The following is a 12,320-nucleotide window of genomic DNA, read 5'->3' on the forward strand; positions in this document are numbered from 1 at the left end:
AGGAGCCAACCATCAGAATCTGTCCAGCTGAGTCCAGCCTAGATCAGGTAATTACAGCCAACCTGTAGGCCCATGAAAATATTGTTTATTGTTGTACACCACTGAGTTTAGGGATGATATGTTATGCAGCATTATTGTGGTAAGTGCTAGCTGATACAAAGGCCTTATCTATGACTTCTTTGGAGAAGCACAATAATGCCATTCCAGAGAAATTATTCAGAATAATTTAGATATCATGTTTTACTAACCCAGTTGTTTCATGCATCCATCCCAGAATGTTGTCTGTCTATTCTAGTTCTGACAATTGTGTTATAAATGGGCTCCAGGCATTTATTTCAAGAAAGATAATAAAGTCATTTATAAATACCCAACTAAGAAGCAGCCAGAACAAAGTTTTTCAAATTCCACTTGCATCAGAACCACCTGCACATCGTGTTAAAATAATTCCATCTGGTGTCCATGCCAGGCCTCCTGAAATAGAACCATTGGATATGATACTCACGAATCAACATTTAAAAGTTACTCTAGTTTATCTTAAGTTTAATGAAATTTGAGACCCACTGAGTTAAAAGATTGTCCAACCTCCTTATTCAGTTAAAACACTTTTCTGAGTTATAGGAGGTAATTAAAAGAACTTTTCAACTTTAAGGTAACACATACCATCTAGAGATCTTGTTAAAATGCAGATTAGGATCGAGAGGGTCTGGGATGGGGTTGACGATTCTCTGTGTCTAACAAAGTCCCTCAAGTGATGTCGATTTTGCTGGTTCTGAAGACTACACTTTGAGTAGCAGAGTGCTAGATCACATGCTACAAGATAAAGTAAAAGTAAACTGAATTTGAAATAAAGCATAAATTGAAATGGAAATGGACGGAAATGTGAATAGTGATCCATGCAATGTGATGCAATGTAAGGGTTGTAAAAACAAAAACAAAAAAAAAGTCACGTTGTGGGTGGAGAGTTCCCAGTTCAAGTCCTGTCTGTACTACTGCTAAAACTTGTTCTGTGACCTTGGCTCACATTTCTGGGTGTTTGTTTCCTTGTCCTTCAATATGGGAGATAAACTGGACCATCATTTGTTATTCATCTAATTCTGATTTTGGGAGTCTCAGGTTCTGGTTGTCTATTTTGATATCTGATGTTGATTAGTAGCTCACTCAAAAAAAATATATATATATAAAATTCAGGAGATGCAATCCTAATGTAAAGCAAAGGTTACTATAAATAAACTGAGCAGTCACTTAAACCTCTGAAAAGGAGTATACAATTTCATGATCACTCCTTCCTCGTACTACACAGCATCGTATTTTTTAAGACAGATTTTATGAGTAGACCCTAGATTGTTATGAGAATCTATCATCCCCTGGCCTATTCTCTTCAACTATCAATTCTGCCAGTTTGGACTGTACTGGACCCAACTCTCTCTCAAACAGCAAATCTATTCTTAGTGTTTCCCTGGGTTCAGTAGACTTAGAACTCCAACCTTTAGGAACCTCATCACTTTGAGTATTTTCAGTGTCCTTATCCAAGTTCAGGGTGGCTTGAGGGTACAGCACTAAGGGGCAATGGGGCAGGACTGGAGAGGAGGTGGGTGAGACATCGGCTTAGTTCAGTGTATGTGGGAGCACTGAGGTGACTGCTGGATCCTGAGCAGAAGAGGCGATCAGGTAATGAAAGACGATCGCTGCCATCAATAGGCTCACACACACAGCCACACACACATACATATGTGCATGTAATTAGTATTCAACACAGCAGAATAAAGTCCTGGGGAACTTTATCTACATGCCTACATGATATGTGCTTTTAAGAGGTCCATGGAGGAGGTCTTTTCAGTGGTATTTGGGAAATGAATCACTGAATGGTCCCTAGATTTACTCGCTCCATCTCCCAAACTATTCATTCATGAACTGATGCCAGATTTTTGCCACATCTACTAAGCAACAATATTATCAAATCAATAGTATTCTTTAAATTGCCTCACTCATTGCCAGAACATATTTCAAAAGAAAACTTTCTAACCAGTACCAATGGCCACAAATAGGTAACTATAAGAACAAACACAATGAAATAAACCAACTTCATCAATTTCTAGTTAAATGCTCTTGCCCACTGAAGGATCGGAGCTTGAGGCATGCTCTCTTGTCTGAGAAGGGAGATTCACCAGTGTTAAAGGTGTTAAATACACACGAACAGCAGAGTTTTCCCTCATGAAGCAATTAGAAATATTGAAGGAGAAATGAAATAAAAAGACAGTGATATTACAAAGTGATACAGCATTAAACATTTCCATTTCCAGAGATATCACAAGTGGTACATGGCCCATCCCATGGATACACACAATGAGAAGAACCAGGGCAATGTTTCTAAATTGTTTTCATCACATCCATGGGCACAGATCACACTGTACTTTAAAAGCAATGCCCTATAAAAATAAATGGAAAAAGAAAAAACCCAGATCTGTCTTCCAGATAGATGACACTGATTCCTGCTCTCCGAGATTATCTTGCCATTAGAAGTCAAGGCTTTTTTCTCCTTCATTTCTTAGAATCTTTATTTTTCTTAGGTTTGACTAAAAATTTTATATTTCTTAAGAGAAATATACAATCTTACCTATAGAAAAATAGTTGAGAAATATTTAGACATCAAAAAATTCTAAAGGCCAAGTCACAGTAACTAGAGATGACCTGTATTCACTTTATATTCTAAATCTAAGTCAGCTTACACACTTGCCCTTAACATATTCAGCAATACTTTCATGACTGAGAGATGAGATTCTTTTGTCACTATATGCTCCAAATATCTACTTCTGTACCCTGTAACTTCTCTTTCCACATCTCTCAAAAGGAGTTAACCACAAAACACTTCACAGGGAAAGTTTCACTGGAGGTGGGATGCGGGACTGGTAATTGATCAGGACCCTGAAAGACAGTTACTGCTGGGTCATGCGGACGTATCTGCACAGGGCATGAACAAAGCCAGGGAGACTGAAGAGCACAAGGTATGGGCCAGGACACGTTACAGCTGAGGTGGGAAAAGAACTCGGGGCAGACTGCATGAATGCCATGCAAAGAAGCTTGAAGGTCACGTGACAGGCAATTGACAGGTCACTGAAGAAAGAAGGGAAGAAGAAAGAAGGCAACTGTCACTTTCTGACGACTTGTAGCTGGAGGTCTTCCAACAGGCAGTCAATAGCACATAAGCAAGATCATCAGGACATAGAGTTTCCGTCTGTGCATCAAGAGGCAGCTTGGGAGGTGCTCAATCAGCTGCCAATGGCGAGACTCACTATCACACAGAACCAGGAGCAAAAAAATGTTACATTTTCTTTCTTGCTTTTCCCCTTTTTATTGTCTAGTCTATTTATAAAACATAATAAAATTAAAAAAAATTGAGGAATTTACAACCTAAAACAGATACATTCTTTTTCCCTCTGAACTACAAACATTCCAGAAGGCACGTGTGTCAAAGGAGGAGGACAGTTGGGTGGATCACTCTCAGTCCTTCACCATTCTGACCCTAGAAGGATGAACGCAGAGCCTTAGATAGGTCTGCCCTCAGAAGTCCTGGCATGGCCACCTGTCATCTAGGAATGACGCTTTTCCACCTGAAGGCAGAAAACACAGGGAGCCAGGGTGTAGACTCTTGAGTGAGAAAGACCTAAATTTGCGCCTCATTTTCATCTGCTATAAAGTGAAGACAGAAATTGCACCAGACCCCCATGCTTTATGATGGATGAGAGTGATAAGTAAATAATTCATGTTAAACACATAGAATAGTGTCTGGACCATAGAAAGCTCTTATGTGATGTAATTTCACTGGTTAACCATGTTAACAGATCGAATGAGAGAGAAGAGGCTACAGCATTCCTTGACCTGCCAAGGGCTAGGTTCCTCGCCCTTTCCTTGTACACCCCTCTCGCACAGCAAATACCAATTTAATGTTACCTGTTTGACTTCTGAAACCTCTTGTAAGAAGCCACAAGAGAGGTTTTATTCTCTGCAATCTAAGTGCCAATTATCATAGTAGATCAACAGAGAGGCTTAATACCTATTTGTTAAACACTCACTTATAAAGGCAGCAGCATCTCAATAATTCTCTGTCCTCATCCAAGCTAGGTGTACTATGGAATAAATTTTAGCCTCCAAGTCTTCTTCCTTAAAAAAAAAGTCATGATTTGGAAACAAGCAAAAATAAGCAAATGGTACTACATCAAACTAAAAAACTTTGCATAGTGAAGGTAACTACTATTGAAACAAAGAGGTAGCCTACCGAATGGGGGAAGATATTTGGAAATGATATGTCCGGGAAAGGGTTAATATCCAAAATACACAAAGAACTCATACAACTCAACATGAAAAAAACAACCCAATTAAAAAATGACACAGAACCTGAACAGACATTTTTCCAAAGAAGATGTACAGATGGCCAACAGGCATATAAAAAATTGTTCAACATCACTCATCATCAGGGAAATGCAAATCAAAACCACAAAGAGATATCACCTCACGTCTGTCGGAATGTTTATTATCAAAAAGACCATAAATAACTAGTGTTGGCAAGGATGTGAAGGAAAGGGAAAACTTGGGCACTGTTGGTTGGAACATATGTTGGTGCAGTCATGATGGAAAACAATATGAGGATTCCTCAAGAAATCAAAAATAGAACTAGCATATGATCCAGCAATTCCACTTCTGGGTATTTATCCAAAGAAAATGAGAACACTAATTCGAAAAGATACATGCACCCCCATGTTCACAGTAGCAATATTTACAAAAGCCAAGACAAGAAAGTAACCCACATGCCTGTCAATAGATGAATGAATAAGGAAGCAGTAGTGTACATACATGCAATGGAATATTACTCAGCCATAAAAAGAACAAAATCTTGCCATTTTGACAACATGGATGGACCTAGAGAGTATACCATGCTAAGTGAAGTCAGTCAGACAAAGAAAGACAAATACTGTATGATTTCACTTACGTGTGTGATCTAGAAAACAAAACAGATGAGCAAACGTAACAAAACAAATGAGCAAACGTAACAAAACAGAAACAGTTATAGATACAGAGAACACACAGGTGGCTGCTGGGGCTGTGAAGGAGGAGACAGGCGAGGGATATTAAGAGGCACAAACTCCCAGTTGCAAATTACCTGACACGGATATTCAACATGCAGTGTGGGGAATATAGTCAGTAACCATACAATATTTTTTACAGTGACATACTGTAACTAGACTTATTGTGGTAATCATTTTGAAACATATAGAAATACTGAATCACTAGGTTGTGTAATGGGAATTAACAACAATAAAAAAAGTTTCATGATTTCCCTCAAAAAAAGCAGAGTGGATGTTAATAGATTTCTTTGGCAGCACTTGATAACCTCCATAGTACTAAAAAAAAAAAAAAGGATATTTTCACTTCTAAATGTCTTTTGACAGGTGACTTCACTTACACAACCACAGCCATCCTTGTGACGCCAAGCTCCTGCTCAAAGGGTAGTGCTGGGTCAGAGAGGAGAAAAGTAGGTGCCTGGTTTGTCTGTGTCTTTGCAGCCAGTTCACTGATCCTGGGCAAGGATGACATACTCCAGATTATCTCACTACTGTCACGGGTGAAAGTTATTTTTTAAAACACATTTGCACTTCGTGATTATAAAAGAAATCCTGCTCATTGCAGATGATCTGGAAAAGAAGGGAGACATTTCAGCTGCATATAATCTCAGAAGACAGGGGAAAATCTTCCCCCTGAGAGCAGCCTGCTGTTTTTCCTCTCCAGTTTATATATATATATGCATATATATATATATGCATGCAAAATTGTTCATTTTAACTTGGGCTTATTTTTAAGATTTAAAGAAGTTCATTTGCTTTATGTGAATTAGGCAAGGTATTTTGTTGTTGTTGTTGTTGTTTTCCCCCATGTTGGGGAATAAGGTGATTTTTTTCCCACCTCTGGGCTGGGAAGGCATGAAACCCATAGTCTTGCAAGGGATACAAAGTCTGATTCAACCCCAGGTTCAAATCCAGAGAACAGACTGGGGGGTCACTGGTAGGCAAACCCACTGCTCTTGAAAGAAGGCCATTTCCTTGGGTGAGGCTGGCTCTACTGATATTTCCAACAGAGAGCAGTGTGACTTAGCCACACTCCCCACACACATTCACTTTTGTTAATGGTAAGTTGTGCCAAGTCAGGATTCAGGACAAACCTGGACCTATGACTTTTTTTTAAAAGCAAGAGTGAACAGAGTGTGAGAATTTGCCCCTCTGGGGCCTATCTGGCAACTGATGATAACTGTTCCCACCATTTGGGCCCATGCTCTTTGACAAAACCAGTTTCTTCAGTTCTCTAACATACTAAGTAGTGCAACAAATTCCCTAAAGGACAAATGCCCCTCAGACCCGAGCAGGTCTCCTTTGCTGGGACACGGATGCAGGTGTTGAGCAAACGGCCTACGTTGGGCCTAGGCCTCAACCTGGGTCTGTGCTATGCTATTAAAAAAGGAATTATTTTTTCTTGGGGTTGTTTATTTATCTTGAAATGGAGCAGGGTCTTATGTGGCCCAGGACAGACCCCTGCCCCATGTCCTCTGCCAGCCTCTTGTCTGTAGAAAAACTTTAGTCAAAGAGTAAGTTTAATCAGAGAAGTAAGAAAATACAGGAACAAAGTGAAATAGTCCAGCAAAAAACAGTAACAGTAATAGGTTAGTCATTAAAGTCAAGGGCCTTTAGCTTCTCTTCAAGGGCCACAGATAACATTCCGAGCCATGACCTTCCAGCTGCTTTGTAGATACAGACACCCCCACCAGAAGGGAGAAGCTACCTACAAGATGCCACACTGTAGCCACGACACAAGCTGCCGTGATTCTGAGAGCTGGCCTTAAAGAGACGGGAACAAGCCAACCACGGAACTAAAGATTAGTTGTACTAAAAACCATCAAGATGACAATGATCAGACCACTGCATGACTAACTTCAAGATGACCGTCCGAGCTGACTGCCCCGTTCTGCATGTAGCCCCTCCTTCCATCTTTAAACCCCTGAAACTCTCCTTTAAAAGCTCTTGCAATGGGGGAAGGGTATAGCTCAGTGGTAGAATGTATGCTTAGGGTGCATAAGGTCATGGGTTCAATCCCCAGTACCTCCATTTAAAAGCTCTTGCGCACTAGTAGGCAGTGGGGAACTGGCCTTTGGACATGAGTCTGCCTTTTCCTCCAGATGCTGGCCTCTGAAATAAAGCAAAATTTCCTTTCTATCAACACTTGCCTCTCCAGTGTTGGACTTCGAGCAGAAAACAGCTGCACTGGACCTGAGTTTTGGTAAGAATCTATGAGCAGAGAGGTTTTCCATTTCCTTTAGGCAATGTTTACAGTGACACAAATTCAAGGCTTCCAAACATCTATTCAACAACTGAGTATGAATATGGCTGGTGTGACCATTATTGCCGATGCTGAGTAATTAGCTGGTTTCCAGTAGGGCTGGGTGTAATGGATTTATACTGGACTAGGAAGGAGAATTAAGCTGGGCAGAAAAAGTCATGGAAAGATTGTTTCCATGTGAGAGAAGGGTCTATTCTTGAAGCCTCAGAATAAACGCTAGAAGTACTTGCTGGGTCGGAACTCACCCATTAGAGCAGAGGATGGAAAGAAAGACAAATGAACAAAAGGAGAGGATATTAGCCTCTTCTCTACACCTGCACCCAACTGTGCTAGGATTTGGATGGTGACGATTATCCTTCTGCCCTTAAACATTACGGAGGAAAGCGATCCTCTCTCCTCTCTTGAGATGTGACATCATAAAGAGCTGATTTTGAGCCTAAATTCTACCTTTGGCTACCAGGGTGGCCTTGCACAATGACCTACGTGACCTGTGTGTGTTTCTTTCTCTCTTTAAGAATCTGATAGCTTTTTTTTTATTATAGCAGCTTTATCTGTCATAGGCTAAAACTGGAAACAATACAAATGCCCATCAATAGGTAAACAGAAAAACAAATTAGGGTATATTCATACCAAGGAATACTACTCTGCAATAAAAAAATAATCAACCATCAATGCAAAGAGCAACATGTATGACTCATGCTAAGAGAAAGAAGACGATAAAAACAGTCCATACCGTATGATTTCACTTATAGAAAATTCTATAAAGTGTTAATCTACATCGACAGAAAGATTAGTGGTTGCCCAGGGAGGGCATGTTTGGGGGAGAAGAGCAGGCTGGATTCCAAAGGGGGATGAGGAAACCTTTGGAGGGAATGGGTATGTTTGTTACCTTGATTGTGATTATGGTCTCCTGGCTTTCTATTTATTTCACGGCTGTGTGTGCTTCTTTATCTATAAAATAGGCATTCTATTAGTACTTGCCTCGCACAAAGCTTTTATGAAGATCCCTGAGACATACCAGGGAAAGCCCTCAGCACAGCGTTCAGGATTCACAGGCAATATTTCTAAATTGTCGTCATTACGACTTTTCTTACTTTAGAGAAGAGGACCTTCGTCTCAGAGAAATTCACTGATTTCACTTGGACACACCATGTCCATGATGTTATGCGCTCACAGAAGTTAAGCTTTAGCGAAGCCGTATCGGGCAATGACTCTGCAGCCTGTTTCTCCCCAGCCTAACTTACAGATGTTGTTTGGAAGCGGCAGCCTCCCAGGCTTGTCCTCACGGCTTTACACCATTACAGAGCTTGACATTCAGAGAAAGAATTGAGCTGTTGAAGGCAGTCCACTGTTCCAAGCGGCTACAATCTTGTTCTGCTTTTGTCATTCAAACACTAACTACACCTTCCAGCTCCATGTCCTCTGCAGGCGCCGGTCAGTATGCCTTCCACAGTCTCGTGGCTCATGAAGACGTTGAGCAGATGGAGCCCCACAGGGCATCTCTAGAGCCCAGCTTTCCTCTGGTGCAGCACCAAGTCTTAGCACCTTGTTTTACAAATGAATAAACAGGTCTGGAGAATTTAGGTGTCTATTTTGTACGGCATGGCCACTGAGTAGGTGACCCAGAACTCTTCCCTTCAGGTGTTTATTAAAGGAAGAGTTTTTTGTTTTGTTTTGTTTTTATAAGTAAAGGAGTAAAAGCACCAGTCAGCATTCCTTTCTTGGGATAACATCTAATCAGAAAAAAGTATCAGGCAGTCAGAGTGTGAACAGGCACCATGCAAGATGCCAGGACAGAGAACAAAGATGCACAGGTGACTGGCTCTTGCCCTTGGAGAGGCTGTCACACAGTCTGGGGAAAGGGTAGTTGTTCGGTTTGGATGATTCTTAGCAAGTCAAGATTGTTATCATTTATAAGTAAAGTGCCAGGATTTGTAAGAGGGAGAGAATTCCCTCCAAATGCCTGCTGTCTCCTTGCCGCTTCCCAGAATGTGAAGCAGCAGTGGGTGAACCAGCAGTGGACCGATCGGCAGGGCTTGCAAACTGTGTGTGAAGCCTGGCTCTCCCCTGGCTCTCTATAGACAGTTCGGGTCAGACGGTCTTTGCAAAAAAGGTATTTCGGGTGAGGAAGGAATCGGCACAGTCTCTAGACGTTTCCACTGTAGACATCGGAATCCTATCTGCTGGGATTACAAAGCCACACATTTACCAGTGTCTCATCCTCAGCCCGTAGAAAGGCAACCCGGGGCAAAGCTGCCAAATCTCTACTGAGCATCAGAGTGGTGCCTTTTCGGGGAGCACTGTGACTTAATAATCAAATGCGTGTGGTGGGCACATATAGGAAGCATTCATTCCCTAGGACCTCACACGGTCCGCAACTCTGCTAATTTAAAATTAACATTTGTTATCAAATAATGACTTCTTCCTCTTCTTCGTCATCATCATCATAAATCATTAATAAATAGGAAAGGGGTATATCTATTTTTCCCAGAGCATAAATCTGCAACCATGACACGACATCACTGTTCTTTTTTTCCTAATTCCATTTCTGTTTTTTCTTATTTTGTTTCAGCATTCTCTTATTATGCAATCTGTTTGCTCCTCTTGTAACACCATGCCACATCATACATAACTGTCTTATCAAATTCAGCTTCCAAGCCAGGCTTACTAATTCTCTGGATGTATTTTCTTTCTTTTTTTTTTTTCCCCTTTGGATGTATTTTCTAATGCTAAGATTAATGCAACCCATAGATGACATAGTTATTTTATACAATAAGACCATTTTATTTTAATAGCCACTGCTGTTCTCATTTAAGCATCATATCCCTTGCAGAATATTTGGTGCACATAAGCCATAGAACGTACACACAATTCCAACAAAGGAGACTAAGTTCTTTCCATTTCAATGGCTCAAGTGGTACACCCACAAGGTAATAACATTAACATGGTTCAAACCTTCTGTGGGTTGACAGTTTTGAAGTTTGGAGATTACGTCTGAAAAAAAAAAAAACTAGGGCTATGTCTTATTTCAAATTTGGGGCATTGAGAGTCAATATAAATTTCTGGAGTTAAGCTAATTTCAAATGTATATCATTCACATCTTCATGAACAGCAAAGCCACTCTGACGAGGATTCGGATTAAAAGTGCTATTATAAATCTGAGCACCCAGGGTCATCTACAGAAAAACAAAAAATGCCAGTGTTCCTGGCTCCTGCCTTGGGTGTGTGTGTATCCCGGGGCTGGGAGGAGGGTCGGTCGCTACCTGCTTCAAAGTCCACATCTGGGAGGATGAAGATCTCAGCTACCCACCCACTGAAAACCCTAAATGGCAAGTCCCTTTTTTGAGAGAAATCCTTCTAGATTCTTCTCCCCAAGCTACGTTCTGCTCTGGGTGGGCCAATCTGATCTCAGTGCCTCCCAGAAATTCCCTGCCTGTTCATGGCTCTGTACCCAGGATATCCCTTCTTCTTCCCTAAATGTCTCCCACTGCTCACAACTCGACGATTAAGTCCCCTTTCACTGCAAGGCTGGCTACCCACAGTTCACACCAATATTACCTCCTGCAGTCTCTTGGCACTGGAGCACAGTATGTCTCACCAGTATTCCAGCCTTTCTGGCATATTAAATAGGTGAGTAAATTAAGAAATTTCTCCAATACATCAAATTATCTATATCTGGTTCTGGGCAAAGCATGTCAGTCAATACAAGATCATAAGAGCTCGTTGTTAAATTTTCAAGTACACTGTGAGACGGTGATGTCACATGGATAGCTTGAAACCAGCCAGGTTGAGAATATTTATACCACAGAAATTGTTAAGTGCTACAAATAACCCCACCCTTCAAAATTAGTGCAGGTTGATAAATACGTAACAATGGGCCATCATTTACAGATGTTAAATTTAAGGACTTCATTATCTGCCTGCCTAGGTTTGAATACTACTTGACCACTTTCTAGCTACATGACTACATAAAAGTTATTAAATATCTCTAAGCTTCCTTCTAAAGCAGTGTCCTTACTTATTAAATGGACAAATCAATAGAATCAGCATTACAGCATTGAAGTGAAAATAATCAAGCACCCGTGCACTGTGGTCGGCAGGATGCCTGATGTAGTACATCTCCTTCAACAAGTGTCAGCTGTCATCATTGTTGTTGTTATTATTATTATTATTTTATAGTGGTTAGCAAGAGCAGAACCGAAACTTAAAGCTAGAGTCAGTGTTAGTTAAATATACCTTAGTCAGTTTTTATTAATATCTATTTTTTTAAAAAAACCAACAAACATCAATTCACAAAATTCTAAGATATTTTTAAGAGTAGAAACTGGGTTTGCCGTACCACAAAAGGATGGTAGATAACATTGAAAACTTAGATCCAGCTACCATTGCCATAACCCACCAGCTGTGTGACCTTTGGCAAAGCTAGTTTCTTAATCTGTGAGGCTCAGCTTTCTCATCTATAAAATGAAGATCAAAAGTATTTACTCGTAGCATCACTGGGAGCATTATGAATATTATGCAGAAAAAGTGGTCTGCACAGTGCCTGGCTCACTGTGGGTACCTGGTCGTGGCTAATCTCCTTCTCTCCTTGTTTCTTCCATAAGAAAATGAAGAAAGTCTATACACCAGGTAAGCTTTGTGAACTTTTCATAAAGCTTCACTCTTCATTATTTCTCCTAAGGTCCTGATTTCAACTAGATTTGTTTTTTAGGACTACGAGGTAAAATTTGAGACAAATATGATCGTTATTGCTAAAAACTGAGAACTCAGAGAGGGAGACTGATGTTACCAAGAACAGAAAATTGGAAAGTCCGGAGGGTGACTTGACTTGGGAGAAATGATGATGAACTTGGTTTCAGACATACTAAATTTGAGCCAAGAGGGCCCTCTGATCTGGGCAAACGGAAACATAGCGAGGGAACTGAGGAGAAGAGTGAGGG

At 40.6% G+C, this 12,320-nt stretch overlaps 1 non-coding gene across 1 annotated transcript; it reads left to right on the top strand.

Moving 5' to 3' along the window:
- The first annotated feature begins 7,074 nt into the window (after nt 1-7,074).
- Nucleotides 7,075-7,148, top strand: TRNAP-AGG (transfer RNA proline (anticodon AGG)). The gene has a single exon. It is a non-coding gene; the product is annotated as a tRNA-Pro (tRNA).
- The last annotated feature ends 5,172 nt before the right edge of the window (nt 7,149-12,320 follow it).

The sequence above is a fragment of the Vicugna pacos genome, chromosome 17, assembly GCF_048564905.1.
Source record: "Vicugna pacos chromosome 17, VicPac4, whole genome shotgun sequence".
Lineage (NCBI taxonomy): Eukaryota > Metazoa > Chordata > Mammalia > Artiodactyla > Camelidae > Vicugna > Vicugna pacos.